Source organism: Sminthopsis crassicaudata, chromosome 1 (genome assembly GCF_048593235.1).
Source record: "Sminthopsis crassicaudata isolate SCR6 chromosome 1, ASM4859323v1, whole genome shotgun sequence".
Classification (NCBI taxonomy): domain Eukaryota; kingdom Metazoa; phylum Chordata; class Mammalia; order Dasyuromorphia; family Dasyuridae; genus Sminthopsis; species Sminthopsis crassicaudata.
Window position 1 is genome coordinate 700273426 of NC_133617.1, and position 15739 is coordinate 700289164.

Sequence of the window (15739 nt, forward strand, 5' to 3'; positions counted from 1 at the left end):
AAGATGATAAAGCTCTTTTCTCTTACTAGCTCTCAGTGGTAGACATTGCAAGAGCCATTATCTTCAATCTATAGATAAGGAAACTGAAACTTAGGGACTAAATATCATTTTTTATGGTCAGAAAAGCAGTAAGGGTTGGAACCACAATTAGAACGTAGATCTCCTAATTCTATATCACATAGAACAGTGGCCAGACCAACTCTGAAGCCCAGAAAGAACTGGGACAGTTAGAAAGAGGATACCGAGGAGGGAAAGAAATCAGGGTCAGGTATAGAAGCATAGATGGGGTGTGTTGCTGTCTATATCAGTTATGTAGTCCAAATGTCCACATGTATGTCCAAAGAAGCATATATGTATATACATATAAATGTATGTTTGTTAAATATACATATCTCTATATATACATGTGTGTGCATGGGGGGGGGCGGTTAATGTGCTGTTGTCTCCAGAAGCTGCCGATCGCTCTCTGGGAGGAGATTTGCTGTGTCAACTCAAATCTCTCAGACAGATTCTTCTTCCTGTAGAGAACCGTTGTCTCCAGACAGTTGCCATCAACTCTGGTCCAGAGTAGTGACTTTCCTCTTTTATCCTCCCAGAGAATGGGCATGGGATAATGCAAGGGCTTCTGGGAAAAATTACTTCAACCAATAAACTTGCTCCTCCTAAGCATGCAAGCTCTTCCCCAGAAATTCACAAGTAAAACTCCCAGTCATGGCTGGAACTAGAGAATTGTCAAGTACCGACTTAGCACTTAGTAAGAACCTAATATCTCATTATATCATTAGCACTTAGTAAGAACCTAACAGAGGGAAAGCAGAAACAGAGAGAGAGAAAAAGAGACAGAAACAGAGGCAGACATACACAGAGGCAGATATAGAAAAAGAGACATAGAAACAGAAACAGAGACAGAGAGAATTACAGAACGAATGTTGCCCACCTCCCAAGAAGATTTTGCTTCCTGATTGGAAAGAAGCAAGAGAAGGGGACAAAAGGATGGCTTTATATCTATCTATTACCTTAAATATCTGTGTTTTAGAAGTACAATTTAGGTAGGGAAAAGTGTGTAAAAATGTTTGTAGCAGCTTTTGGTGTTAGCAAAGAATCAAAAAATGAGTAGATGTCCATCAGTTGGGGAAGGGCTGAATAAGTTGTGGTGTATGAAGCTAATGGAATATTATTGTTCTATAAAAAATGATGAACAAACTGATTTTAGAAAGGCCTGAAAAGATTTACATGAACTGATGCTGAATGAAACAAGCAGAACCAGGAATACATTGTACAAAGTAATAGTGAGATTGTACAATCATCAACTTATGAAAGACTTGAGTGTTCTCAGTGATCAGTGATTCAATGATCCAAGACAATCCCAAATAACTCTGGATGGAAAATGCCATCTGCATTCAGAAAGAGAACTATGGAGATTGAATGTAAAACAACACATATTATGTTCACTTCTTTTTTCTTTTTTTTTTTTTCTCTTGTGATTTTTTCCTTTTGTTCTGATTTCTCCCAACATGATCATAAAGAAATATGTATTTAAAAAGCAAATATACATTTGTAACTAGAAAAAAAAAACAATTAACTAAAAAAGTACAATTTAGAGGAAAGAGGCTGAAAAAGCTAGAAAGCCTTTAGTTTTCCTAATTACTACTTCTTAAAGGGGAAGGAGAAATCAACTTTATTTTTACAGGCTTGTTGCTTTCCAACCAAATGCCAATGAGGAAAATTAATGTTGGATTATATTTATTACCAATATTTTTTACATGAATCCATCTATTTCTTTAGATCTCCAATCTCTAACAAATCAGGCAGCTTTTCTTTTTTTTTTTTTTTTTTTTATTATATATATATATATATATATATATATATATATATATATATATATATATATATATATATATATATTTTATAATATTATCCCTTGTATTCATTTTTCCAAATTACCCCCCCTCCCTTTATTCCCTCCCCCCGACGACAGGCAATACCATACATTTTACATGTGTTACAATATAGTCTAGGTACAATACATGTGTGCGAATATCATTTTCTTGTTGCACAATAAACATTAGAATCCGAAGGTACATGCAATCAGGCAGTTTTTCTAAAGGGTATCTATTCATTAACAGCTTGGGCAAATCTAATAAGACTCCTTTGTTACCAGGCTATATGCTCCTGATAATAAAGGACCTCACTTGGAGAATTGCCTCAGTCTGCCTTTGTTAAATTCCTAAGGCTACACTCACTAGTTACACAAAAGATCATCACAATTAGTGAATGATGAGTAAATCCATTTATCCAAACAGTTACCAAACAATAATCATAGAACTTTTACAGATTAGCATGTACCAGAAAATATAAAAAAGATGAATAAGATCTTTAGATGTGAGTGATTTTACAGGGGAAAATTCCAGGGGAATTCTTTCAAGTTTCTAAGAAGGAAACCCGGAAATCAAGGACATGTTGAAGTACCAACTTTTCTACTTCCCATTGGCTACTTCCCAAGGTCTCTTCTCAAAGAGAATCTGGAAGTGTGTGTGTGTGTGTGTGTGTGTGTATGCGTGCGCATGCACGCATGCATGTGTATATGTGTATTGCATATATCTCAAAGCATAAATGGAAAATGTCTTCTCCAAACAAAATCTGTCATGCAGAAAGTCATCTTTCTTTCCACCATTTAGAAAAGTCTTTTGCAAAATGTTCCAAGCTTAAAACCCAAGTTATACATCAAATATGAGATTTGAAGGACCTCAGAAACCATTTGATCCAACCCTTACTAAAAACCTTACCTTGATTTCTTTCCACCTGAGTGATTTTTTCATATAGGAACACCAGGAGGGAACCACAATCCTACCTATCCGGCCCAGAACTGTTTTTATTGACGAAGAGCTAGAAGCATCAAGTGTGCCAGTAAATGTTTAACAATTGGTTCTCTAAGAGAGGGAATTGTGGGCATATTTTGCATTTTCTCCATCACTTTTCAACAAAACAATAAATCAAAAACTGATTTGTAGAGTTTACAGATTTCTGAAGTATGAATACTCATATTGAAAATCTAACAGTCCACTCTGGAGAGCCACTTTGAGATGGCTCAAGTATTCCCCAAACTGGAAGAGACCCTTCCCTACTAATGCCTGAAATTTAATCATTATAGATTCCATCTTTTGGGTACTAAAAGTCTTTTGACATTTTAGACCCTCACTTGATAAATGCAAATATTCCTTAGAGACTGATAACTTAAGTTGCCATCAGCACAATGTTTTGCCTTCTACAATTCCCCTTAGCCGTGCTAGCTTCTCTATCACTTACTTGGTCCGGATGACTGATAAGATTCTTCCTGAATCATCCCAAGGATGTTAATAGAGATTTCTTAGGGTTAGAAGAAACCTGGTCCATTTTTCTCTAGTGAAGAATTTTTTCACAAATGAGATATTTTGCAGCTAATATGAGAGGGACCCTTTTAAGAACTAGATGGTGCAATGGTTGGAGCACAGGCCTGGAGTCAGAAAAAACTGGAGTTCAAATGTGACTCTGGGTAAGCCAGTTACCTTCTATATGCCTCAGTTTCCTACCAGCAAAATGAGAAAGAAAATAACAATGCATCTCTCAGTGTTATTGTGAGGAACAGCTAAGATAATATTTGTAAAAGTGTCTGGCACGAATAAATGCTTGATTATCCTCTCCCTGTCAGGCATCATGGGGAAACCTAGGGTAGTACTCAGAGAACATAAAAGTGTATGTCTGAATAAAATTGGTGACACTATAGGAGAGTGAAGAGAAATTGTCTATGCTGGTCATAGGACCATAGAATCGTATTTTCAGAACTAGAAGGAACCTTACAAGTCATTTTCTTTAACTTCCTCAATTTACAAATGAGACAGACCCAGAAATGAGAAGTTACTTATCTAAGCTTGCCCAGGTAGTAAGTAGCATGCCTTATATTTTGAACCTAAAACATATGATTGAAGATTTAGCACTAAGGGAACTTAGAAGCTGCCAATAGGAGCAATTATCTACCAGCCTTCTTCCCTTCTCTCCACAGTATGGGTCTGGCTACTTTTTCTGTAAAAGTGTCACAGATGATCCTAGGATTTAATTGGACAAGATTCAAACTACAATATTATGGTAGCCTTTAGCTGTAATTTCCTGGTTACCTAAGGGGTCCATCCCATCAGAAAGGGCTGATCTAATAAGAGTCAACATTTCCATAATGCTGTGAGATTTACAAATCTTTTCATTGCAGTCTCAAAGACCAGACATTTTATAAATTGGGAAGCTGAAAAACAAGGAAGAAAGGGAACTTGCTTTAAGCCACTTAGGTTGTGAGTAATAGTTTTGGACCAAGGTCTTGACTTTAGACCTAATGCTCTTTCCACCAGCCCCACAGCTGCTTCTGTATTTCACATCAGTCCTTCAGGTGTGAGGCTCATGCCCTATGAATTCTTATCTCTCTTTAGATATTTCTTTGTCCACAAACTGATCCCGAAGCTAATAACAATACTAACATTTACATATGGATTTTTTGTGTGTGTTAGTACTGCAACACATTTTATACATATGAAGCAAGTGAGGTAGAGAGTAGGTGACTTGCCCAGAGTCTCAACACTATTAAATGTTTGTTAGTAATTGAACTTTGTATATATTGTTTAGTCAATTTTAGTCTAGCTTTTCATAGCCCTATTTGGGGTTTTGTAGGCAAAGATACTGGAGTGGTTTGCCATTTCCTTCTCCAGTTAATTTCACAGATAAGGAAACTGAGGCAGAAGGAGTAAAAATGACTTGCCCAGAATCCCACAGCTAATAAGTATCTGAGGCTGGAGTTGAACTCAGGAAGATGAGTTCTCCCTATTTCATGTCCTGCCCTCTGTGCACTATGGTACCACCTAGCTGCCTGCAATCGACCTTAGGTCTTCCCTAGACTTTTGCAATAGCCACTGCCTTGCGTTTTTCCCTATTCTAATCCATCCTCCATTTAACCACTAATGTGATTTTCTTAAAGCCAAGCCCAATAATCTCCAGAGGTTCCTATAGACTCCAGGATAAAATATGAAATGCTCCTTTTGTCATTGAGAAGCCTTCCTAGCCTACCCTCTTCCCCATACCCATCTTCCATGGTTTCTAGTACCTTACTTCCCAGTATATACTCTTGTGATCTACTGACAGAGGTCTCTTTGATGTTCCATGATTAAAACTGATCATTTCTCAGCTCTGGTTGTTTCCCCTTCATCCCTGGAATGCCCTCCTTTCTCAACTCTACCTACTGACCTCCCTGGCTACTGTTAAGATACAACTAAACTTTTATAGGAAATCTTTCCCAACCCTTCTTCTTATTATTTCCTATTAATGTTCTATATAATTTGTTTGCTTATTGTCTCCCCCATTAGATCATAAGCTTTGTCAGGGGCAGTCTTTCACTTCTTTTTTATTTCCATTGCTTAGCATAATGATTGACACAATAAATATTTATGGATTGATTAATTGATCTCCTAAGTCATCAATGGCCTGCTTGTTAAAAAAATCACTGGGACAAACTATATATACCAAGAGTAATGTGAAGACTGCTTTAAACATTTCTCTGAGCCTCTCGCTCTACCATGTTCCCCAACTCTATTATTACCATTAAAGTCCACTGCAAACATTGTTTCTCCAGAATATTCTATGTAAGTACAGATCTATACCTGAGGAGAATGGAATATGCATCCACTAACAATTTAGCTCAAATGATAAATTAGATTAACTAGCACCGAGCACAACACCTTGCAGTAGATTAGCTATGAGGAAGAACTTTAAATTTTACAAAACACTTTATATATTTTTCATTTGATTCTCAGCTAGTCCCAGTGTCACATCCATGGCCCTTGTTGCTGTTGAAGCTGAGGCTTATGGATCTCTTGAGTCTGGAAATCTGAGCTGCACTGAGATTAAAGCCAATGGACACTGTCTGATTTGTTGTTTCATTCATTAGAAAGTGAGCTCTTTGAAGGCAAGAACCTTTGTTTTTGCCTTTCTTAGTACCTGGCATTATAGTAAATATTTAAAAAATATTTGTGGGCTGATCATATCTTTGTTAAAGTGGGAAAGACCTTAAAGATGATCTTTTTCCACTCTGTCATTTTACAAAAGAAAGAATTGAGTCACATAGAAGTGAAATGTCATACCCAAAGTCACATTGCAAATCATTGTCTATAGTAGGGGCAGAATGCTTGTGCTTGAGTCTGGCACTCTTGTTTAAATTGGGTGAGTTGAGGTGGGATTAATGAGTTGGTGAACATACAGGGCTCCAAGTTGGAAATAGTCTGTCTTCAGTGTTTTTAAACATTTCTCCCTTCTATAATACAAGCTCATCCAAATGTAACATGAGTGAAACAAAGAAGGAAGATAGAGTCTTATGGGCTTTGGTTGTCCCATCTCATTGTCAAAGACATTCTCTCTTCCCTTGTTTCTGGGTCACAGGGAAAGAGTTGCAAGATTTTCTATTTGGCCCAATTTGTCAAGGGAGGCAGGGAGAGCCAGAGTAGGACATGGCTTCCCTGTAATGAAGCATGTTTATAACATTGCTTGGATGCTTGTGGTGGGGCTCAGGAAAGGCGTCAGCCATGGCTCTGCTGAAGGAGTTTGGGGGTGGGTGGCTGAATGTGACCTTTCCTTCTCTTCAGAAAAATGCATGGGTGGCTTTTGGGGATCAGCACCCAGTTATGGGTGGCCAGTGTGGAAGAATCCTAGGTGGGATTTGAACCCAAGTTCTCCATCTGCATATTTAAAATTCTTTCCTCTGAACTCATAGGATCAGGAATGATCACAAGAGACAGAGCATTATATATCTTAGCGAGGTTAGGTGTCAGGGTCATGCTTCCCGTGAGAGCTAAGTAAAAACCCGAGGTCATAATTAGGAGTCTCAGACTGAACTAGCAGATGGGCAGAAAATAGACATGCAACAGACAGACATATGAGCAGGTAAGTAAAGTAAAGCAACAAATGCCTCTCTTGGTGTTGGAAGTCTCAAGCCAAACCCCCAATCTGGTTGTGGCAGCAGAAGTACTGGGCTCTCCATGTATCCCTTCTTCTGCTTTCACTTGGACATTTTTTTTAGTGTATTTTGTTTTGTTTTATTTGGTGAATGGAGACCATGGAACAGACAGACCAAGAGGCAGAAGCAAAGAGAAAGAGAAATGGTATTGTATAGTAAAACTAGCATAATTTGGGCTGGATTTTTTTCCAAATATGGATTTCTTTCATAATTCTTTACATAAAGTCAAATTTGCATATGCAAATTTATGTAAAGTGAGAAACTCTCCATCCTTGAATAGAAAAATTTCTATATCTATTAGTCCTTTAGAGGTGACTAACTTAAAGCTAAAGTTCTGAGGAAGCCAGGTTTTTGTCTTTGAAAGAACATGTAGTACATATCTTAGTAGATAGCTCCATGAATTGCTTTGGTCAAAATGGAGTCATCATATGAAAGTCCACCTCATGGTGATGATTTTTTCTGAATTTACGTAGGCTAGTTTTAGAATAAGATCCATAATCCTGTACCATTTCCCATGGGTTCTCCCCCAATCCAACTTACATTTGCACTGGCAGATGGTGTTGGCAGGGGAGCAATAGATTCTAGGGGTGGGTGACCATTCCTAACACCCTAGTTTGCAAGTCCCCACCAGTGGGTTTTCCATGAACAAACAGCAAGTAGAAGCAATTAGCTCTTTAAAAAGATGTTTGCTCAAATGGTTTACTAAAAAGAATAATTACCTGCCAACAAACCTGGTGAATACTCTCTTACAAAGACATACAGAATCTATGGGGGGCATGGAGAGTATACTTGAAGTATAGAAATAGAGAAACATGCATGGAGGGAACATATGACTAAGGCAACTCAACTGGAAATGCAAGGTATTGATATCCTTTCTCCAGGGAGACCCACAAAGTACACAGTGATGAAATAGCCACTGATGACTGATGGAAGAAAATGGTCAAATCACACTGCTCACCTGAGCATGCTTGTGCAAAGCATGACATCTCTGCTAGTGGGGTTGATTTACTTCTCTTCAGTTATTAGCTATAGACGCCATTATCTTTAGCCTCAGGCATGGTTGGGTCCCCTGGTTCTTTTAGCCAGAGTGCTGCTATGTTCTTTTAGTTTGGGCTACTACTCATTCTTTCAGAGAAAATAAAGGGTCTCAGCTCTGAGTTTGTCACCTCTAAGGCAGGGAGTAAAGAAATAGGAATTCTTTTTCTATTCAATCACTCCTTGTTACAGTGCTGGGCTCTCTCATCCTAACATGTCATGACCATCCAATATAAGTCTCAATTCCTGTTGGATCTATGCAAATAAGTGACTGAAAGTTTCTAAAGCAACTCATATCCCAGGAGTATGTTCATTGTCTCCTAATGGCTTTTTTATAGGCAATTGAGGTAATGAATGCCAAAGGTTTCCCACTTATTGTGAAATGCTTCACCTGAAATGACATCACTCTTACATTTCATTGTCTCTCTTTGTCCCTTAACTCTCAACTTTGTGGAAGTCTAAATGTATATGTGCGTGTGTAAGGCAGGGGAGGGGGGGTAAACCTTTACAAGCCCTTTGAGATTTGCCAGAATTGTCTCTTTATTGACACAGACTTTGAAAACCCAAGGTCACTGACCCCCCAAACAAAATGAGACATTGAGGAATGACTTTTGTGGAAGCATCCTTTGCTTATGTCAGTTAAATGAGGTATTACAGAAATATTTTTTATTTCCAAAAAGCTGAGGCTCACTTCTTATCTGGTGGGAGTTTGGGAATTTCCCACATGTGTACTGTTCTCTTCTAGAATGTCAGTTTCAGAGGGTTATCAGGAGAACCCGATCAGCATGAAATTGGAAGGTACTTGGACAACAGGAAGGGTCTGGAATTCCTACCAAGATGTTCTGATCAGATTCTGAGCTTGGTGAGTTGTGTGGTTTGGGTTTTTGGTTTTTGTTTTTTGGGTTTTGAGATTTTTTTTTTCTTGTTGCTCTGAACTGGGAAGCTGCAGCCAGGGAATTGGGGAATGTTGCAGAAAGGAATTGTGGTTTGGGGATAAGGAGAGTAGCTGAGTTTTGATGGGCTGGATATGGATGGGAACATTGGATACTTGGTTTTCTCCCCCCCCCCCCCCTGCCGGTTTTCTAAGAGTGCCTGTCTAGATCTGGAAAACTGGTGGAATTTCAGAGCTGGAAAGGATTTCACAAGTCATCTTCAAGCTATGGTTTTATCCAGTTAGAGTTTTTGGCAAGGGCTTTTATTAAAAAAGAGAGAACTACCCCAATCTGTTCAATGAGTAAAAATTATAGAAAAAATAGATGTAGGCTTAATATAAAGAAAAATCTTCACTATTATAGCTATTCCAAAGCGGAATGGGTAGTTAACTCATTGGTTAAGATTATTGGCAATTATGAGTTCTTCTCAATGTAAGTATTTGAGTAAAAACTGTGTGAATACTTGTCAGATACATGGTAGGAAGTTCAACCATGGGTTGGATTAGATGACCTTTGAGGTTGCTTGAAATTCTGACATTCTGCAATCTAGTCAATTTGATCTGATTCAATTCAACAACTATTTGTTTTGTGCTGACTTTGGGTTTCAAGGAAGTTTTATCTATTCCCCATATGATAAAACTTTGTGTTTAGTCTGTCCATAAAACTGTGGGTGATTAAAAAAGAATCAAGGTCTTTAGAAGGAAATGACATGAGCTGGCACTCCAACCTTGGGAAGAGGAAGGGTGAAAGGAAGACAAAGTCCTACAGTTATTTTTTTATGATGAGACTATGATAGTCTCTGAGCTGGAAGAGGCCCTTGAGATGGTTATTGAGGCAAGAAATCCTGGAAGAGTTTCCAGAGTGAAGTACTTAGCCATAACTTGTTAAATCAATCATGAATCCCATCAGTTGACTAGACATTGACCTTGAGGATTGTGAATTGAATAGAATTGGAGAACATTTCCTGGGTTCCAATGAGAACAGCGGATAAGGAAGCCACTTAAATTGTACCCCATAGCCCTGGATTTCAGGACATTCCTAAAAGACTTGTTAAAGCTTGCCTAGGTCTAGGAGAAATCACATGATAATTGTTTTAATATATGTTTATTTCACTCCTTTTCTTCTACTTTCTTTGGTCATGAGTAAAGAAATTGTATACAGTGTGCTTTGTTTGGTTAATTCTTTTCCGCAATGCTCATCTACACAAAAAGAAAGGAAGATGTAGTTTTCCCAATGGGTGAGGGCTCAAGCCAAGACTCTAATTGGATAAAGCCACACAATTAACACTCTTAGACTAAGGAAGTAAGCTCTGCCACACATGAAAGGAAAGAATTATAAAGAAAATTGACAAGTCTCTAAAAACCAGAGAGCTTGTTGTTTTCCCCCAAATCCTCCTAGTATTGAATAAAGTACAAAACTGCCTGTGTGATTCTGAGACTGTCCAGGACCTCGTTCTTATTATTGAGCAAAAACAAGACCATCATCACTGCCTTCCCTCCCCAGGGAAAACTGCATAATAAGCAATGGGAGATTTACACAACTTTGCATTCTTTGTGTTTTGCCCTTAAGAAATTTATAATCAGGTAACATGAAGAAATCTTAGAGGTCATCTACTAAAACTATCTCATATGTGGAAAATGGGTTTATAGAAATGAAGTCTAAGGTCTTGTAAGGACCTTAGTCTTCTTAGACTTTAGTCTAAGGACATCTAAGGTCCCACAGTAGGTTAGTGGTGGGAGCAAAATCCAATTTGGCTGACTTCTAGACGCTTGTTCTTTGTACTTCATCATGCAGGACATGAAATTTAGCTCCAGATCTTAGAAATGGAAGTTCAGACATATGGGAAAAAGTTTATTTCTACTAAAAGGAATTTGTATAACATCCCTGATCCTCTAATTCTTCTCTGTTTTCATAAATCTCCAAAATTTATAACACATATTACAAATATCATACTAATTTTCTCAACAATACCATAAGGTAAGCAATGTATTATCATTTTTACTTGACATCTAAGAACAATGAACTTCAATATCATAGAGCTAGTCAATGACAGAGTTGAGTCATAAACCTATATATTCTATCTAAAGCACACTATTCCACATCTGCCCCATTCAGATGTTCAATTTGCTGTGGTAATTGCACATAATGCAAGAAGAGGAAGAACAGGGTACCTGTTCCATATTCTTTTTGGGAATTATACCTCCCATATCCCTATAGTTCAGCAACTTTTAGCAGAGGGATAACTTAAGAGAAACAGGGGAGAAAATGTCATCTGATAGCTGGCCTTCATGTTTTTTTTTCTTTTTTCTGGCATATGTGTTGAAGGACAACACTCTCAGAGTAACCTCTGTTTTCATTTTTCATATGAATACTGTGCTGAATACTGAACCAATATTTACTTACACTGCTGTAGTGAGATGTGAACAGAATTATCCCCAAAGAGAGACTGACTATAATACTGATCTTTTAACTAGGTGATGTGACTGAAACTGAGTGTATCCCTCTCCTATAATGCTAAAGAAATATACTAGAATGGACTCAGCCTCCAATCCTATAGGCTTAAGCAATTAAAACTTCAGGAAATGATGGGGAGAATGCTTGTTTGTTGATTTAATTTGTAATTAGTTATCTTGAATTTTGTTTTAAATGTTCTTTACTATGATATTATTATTATGACTTAATTGGGGAAATTACATGGAAATGAATCAGCCTTTGACTGACATGGATCTAGGATTGGTCAATAAGAGGCCATATTAATGAGCATAGGTAATACCCAAGTTGAACAATGCACCCGATTCCTTGGAATAGGGGGGCTTCTAGAATTTCAATAGATCCAAAGGAGGAGTCACCACAGTAAAATAGAGAATCTGGATTAGGATTTGGAAGACCTGAATTCTGTACCTAACTAATTATTCTGTGACCTTCTGAGTCACTTCCATTCTCTGGGACTCTAAGTTACACTTTATAAATTTTAGATCATCTCTAAGATCACCTTTTCATCTCACCATTCTTTGTTCTAAGGCTACTAGCAGCTCTGATATTTATGTTTTAAATTCCATTCCAGCTCTGACAGTCTATGCTCTAAGGTCTACGTAAACAAAGGCATGCTTACGGGTTGTGCCGGGTATTACCTTGGCACACATAAATGTCTCAAAAATTGGTATTTTGTGTTTATTCTTTAAAGCTTAGTTAAATTAAAAAATTTTGTTTTGATTCCTTTAGTTTGATAAATAACAATAATGTTCTTTATAACTGAGTATTCCCTAAATGTTTACCTTTTTAAAAAATAAGTAAAATTCCATGGTTACACACCTTAATGATGCCTTTGGGTCCCTTCCAACTAATAATCTATGTTCTAAGACATGCTCTGACTTAGAAATTTTCTGTCCCAAGGTCCCTTTCATTTCTGAAGTTCTAGGTATAAAAGTCCTTTCCACTTCTGACATTATGTCTGTCCTAGAGTCTCTTTCAATCCTGACATTCTGTGTTCTAAGGTGTTCCCCTCCAGCTTTGACTTTCTGTGACAGAATGAACCCTACTACCTTCTACTTATGCCGAAGTCTTGGGGCAGTTCTGAGGTGGGCTTTTTTTGAATGGTTTTGTCAAAAGATTATGAAGAGATGACTTCTGAACAACAATTTGCAGTTAGCCTAAAAGAAGAGCAATAATGAGAAAACAACATGGTATGTGGGCTGTGGGGAGGAACCCAGTCAAGTATGTGCTGAGAATTCTGCTGGGTGTTTTGGGTCAGCCAATACTATTTTCTTTTTCTTTTCTTTTCTTTTTTTTTAAATAGGTGCCAGCCAATCATTCCAATGTGCTGCCCGTTGCAAACATGATTTAAGCCCAGTGTACTGGGGTGTAAAAATACAGATGGGAAAGGAAAGTATGCTGGGGTCTGGGTGAATATAAGGAAAAACTGGACCAGATAGTCCAGCACTGAAAATCAAATTAAGGTTGTGGATATGGCCAGGGTGCAGGCAAAGAGCCAGAATTGGGAGTTTAATTCCTATAGGGAGGGAAATGGGAGGAGCAGGCAGGGGAGAAGGGCAGGCCGGAAGCTGATTCCAAGTAAACAGGCTGCATCAGCCTTTGAGGCATCAGCCAAAACAAGAGGGAAAAAACAGGGACCTGATTCTAAATAAGCAGGTGTGGGGAGCTCTGGATGGGGAAAGGTGGGGTTGGGGGAGCCCCAGGCAGGGGTGTTGGTCTGGTCGTAGCAATGATGGGTACAAGTCTAGGCAGGCAGATGGATTGGTTGTTCCAAGGGGTCTAGCAGAAGGTGGCGGAGACTCAAATATAGAGTGGGGAGGCATGGAGGCAAAATGGGTCACAACCCCTAAGCTGGAAGAAATGAAGCACTGGGCTAGGAGCCAAAGCAAAGAAAGATCCGAAGCAATAAGAGACTCTGGGTTCTAGTTTTGGCTTTGTAATGGGGCAGGTCACATTCCTTCTCTGGGCCCTTTGTAAAGTGAGGGAGTTCAGCTAGATTAAAACTCAAATTACATTAGATTCATGGAAGGAAATAGCCATATTTAACTTGGAGAAGAGAAGGCTTATGGAAGAGGTGGGAAGGTCATGATGGCTGACTTCAAATATTTGAAGGACTTCCCTGTGGAATAAGGAAGGAACTGGATGATATTGAAGGACAGAACCAGGAACAGTGATTAGAAGATAGAGAAAGCCAGATTTTAGGATCAATTTAAGGAAAACCATAGTAGTCATTTTCAGCCGAGTTCTACTTTTTGGGGTCCCGTTTGATGTTTTCTTGGCAAAGATATTGGAATGGCTGCTATTTCCCTCTCCAGTTCATTTTATACACAATGCAAACAGAGTTCAATGACTTTCTCAGGTTCACACAGCTGGTATGTATTTTAGGCCAAATTTTAAATCAAGAAAATAAAGCTTCCTTCCTTTTTTCCTCCCTTCCTCCTTTTCTTTCCTTCTTTCCTTCTCTCCTTCCCCCTTCTTCCCTTTCTCTCTCTCTCCCTTCTGTTCTCCCTTCCTTCCCTCCTCCCTTTCTCCCTTCCTCCCTTTCTTTCTTTCTTTCCTTCCTTCCTTTCTCCCTCCCACCCTACCTTCCTTTTTTTCTTTCTTCCTTCCTTCCTTTTTCTTTATCAGATTGTAGAGTAAGAACTAAGGAAGGAAGGAAATATTTTATTAAGGACATACAAATACAAAAGCATCGTCACCAATCTCCATTAGCTTCATACTAACAGAGATATTGCTTTTTCCCTCCCTTAACCTGTGAATATCATGGACACCTTTGGCAGTATGGTGAAGGAGGGAAGAATCTTTCCCCTTATTCTTTGCCTGGGTAAATTATACTTTAATAACCAATTTGAGTGTCAATGGCTTCCTGGTATATGTTTTATGACAAAAATAAATACCCTTGACACTTTTAAAGTTTAATCTACATTATTAACATTTTCTCCATCACTTTTTAAAAATCTAAAAATCAAAACAATAATAAATCAAATACAGATTTGTGTCATTTGCAAATTTTCAAATATAAACCCTCACACTGAAAATTTGATAATCAGCTCTTACCAGTCCAATGGAGCTGATTCTAGCATACCTCTGATTGAGTTCTTTCTCCTCCATAAAGATACCCCTTGACTTCTGATTCACAATATGGCTCTTTTCTGTGAACTCCTATAAACTCCTAGAATCAGAAAACACAGATGATTACTGAATTCTGTTCTTTTCCTTCATTTTATCATTCTTCCCATTCTTATCTTCCTCTCCCAAGCTGTGAGTTCCCTGAGGGCAGGGACAGGGACTGGGTGTTCTTTCTCTAAGTACCCTGAAAGGGTGGAAAACAAGGCTGGGGCTGCCTACATTCTCAGAAGGTGTTAGCTGATTGCTTGATTGTCATCAAAACAAATTAAATCAGTAAATAAAACTTTAGTGAATGAATAGGCAGTGAGTTAGAAAAAACAACAATGAAATTTTTAAAAATACAAATCTTCTGCTGAGTTTAACCCAAACTATGAGGTGCCATTTATTCACTCATTCAATAAGCATTTATCAAACACTTTTGTTAATTTTATTATGTTTTAACTCATCAAGAACTGAATGAATTTCCACATTAATTTTTTTTAAAAAATCTGCTTTAAATTTGAACTGCATTATTTTTAAGTTTGAATCAACCTTTCCTCTGAATTTCTATAGATACATTTTCATATCTACAGGCAGCTAATCTATCTGAATTCATAGACATTTCGGAGAGGCAGGGAAAAATGGTGGACAGAGGCCAGCTTTGGAGTCAGGAATGTCTGGCTTCAAGTCTTACCTTTGACCCATACAGGCTATGTAACCATGGGCATGACACTTAACCTCTAAATGCCCCCAGATAATTCTCAAAAATAACAGAGGTTCTGTTACAGAGCTAGAGAGAAATTGCTCATCTTTGCTGATCGAGAAAATTTCAGGATGAAATTACAGTTCAAATACAATTGAATTACACTTCAAAACAGTTCTGAATGTGCATCTCTTTTTCTTTTTGTCTTTCTTTCTCCTTATATATAGGAGAAATATATATGTATATAATGTATACATATACATATGTATATATTCTCTTTCTCCTTATATATACGAGAAAGATATATGTATATAATATATATTACATATATGTGTGTATATGGATATACATATACAAACCTATATATCTACAATACATATATACATATATGTATACATACATACACATACATATAGTACATCAAAGCTCAAAATCAGAGCCCAA

The 15739-nt window shown here is 37.8% G+C and overlaps 1 long non-coding RNA gene across 3 annotated transcripts in view; it reads right to left on the bottom strand.

The window, feature by feature from the left end:
• Positions 1-14681, bottom strand: part of LOC141555766 (uncharacterized) — a 73487-nt gene extending 58806 nt beyond the window's left edge. For all 3 annotated transcript variants that reach the window (XR_012486338.1, XR_012486337.1, XR_012486332.1), the window contains exon 1: positions 14570-14681. This is a non-coding gene — a long non-coding RNA (uncharacterized LOC141555766). The remainder of the gene's footprint in view (positions 1-14569) is intronic.
• Between the last annotated feature and the right edge of the window lie 1058 nt (positions 14682-15739).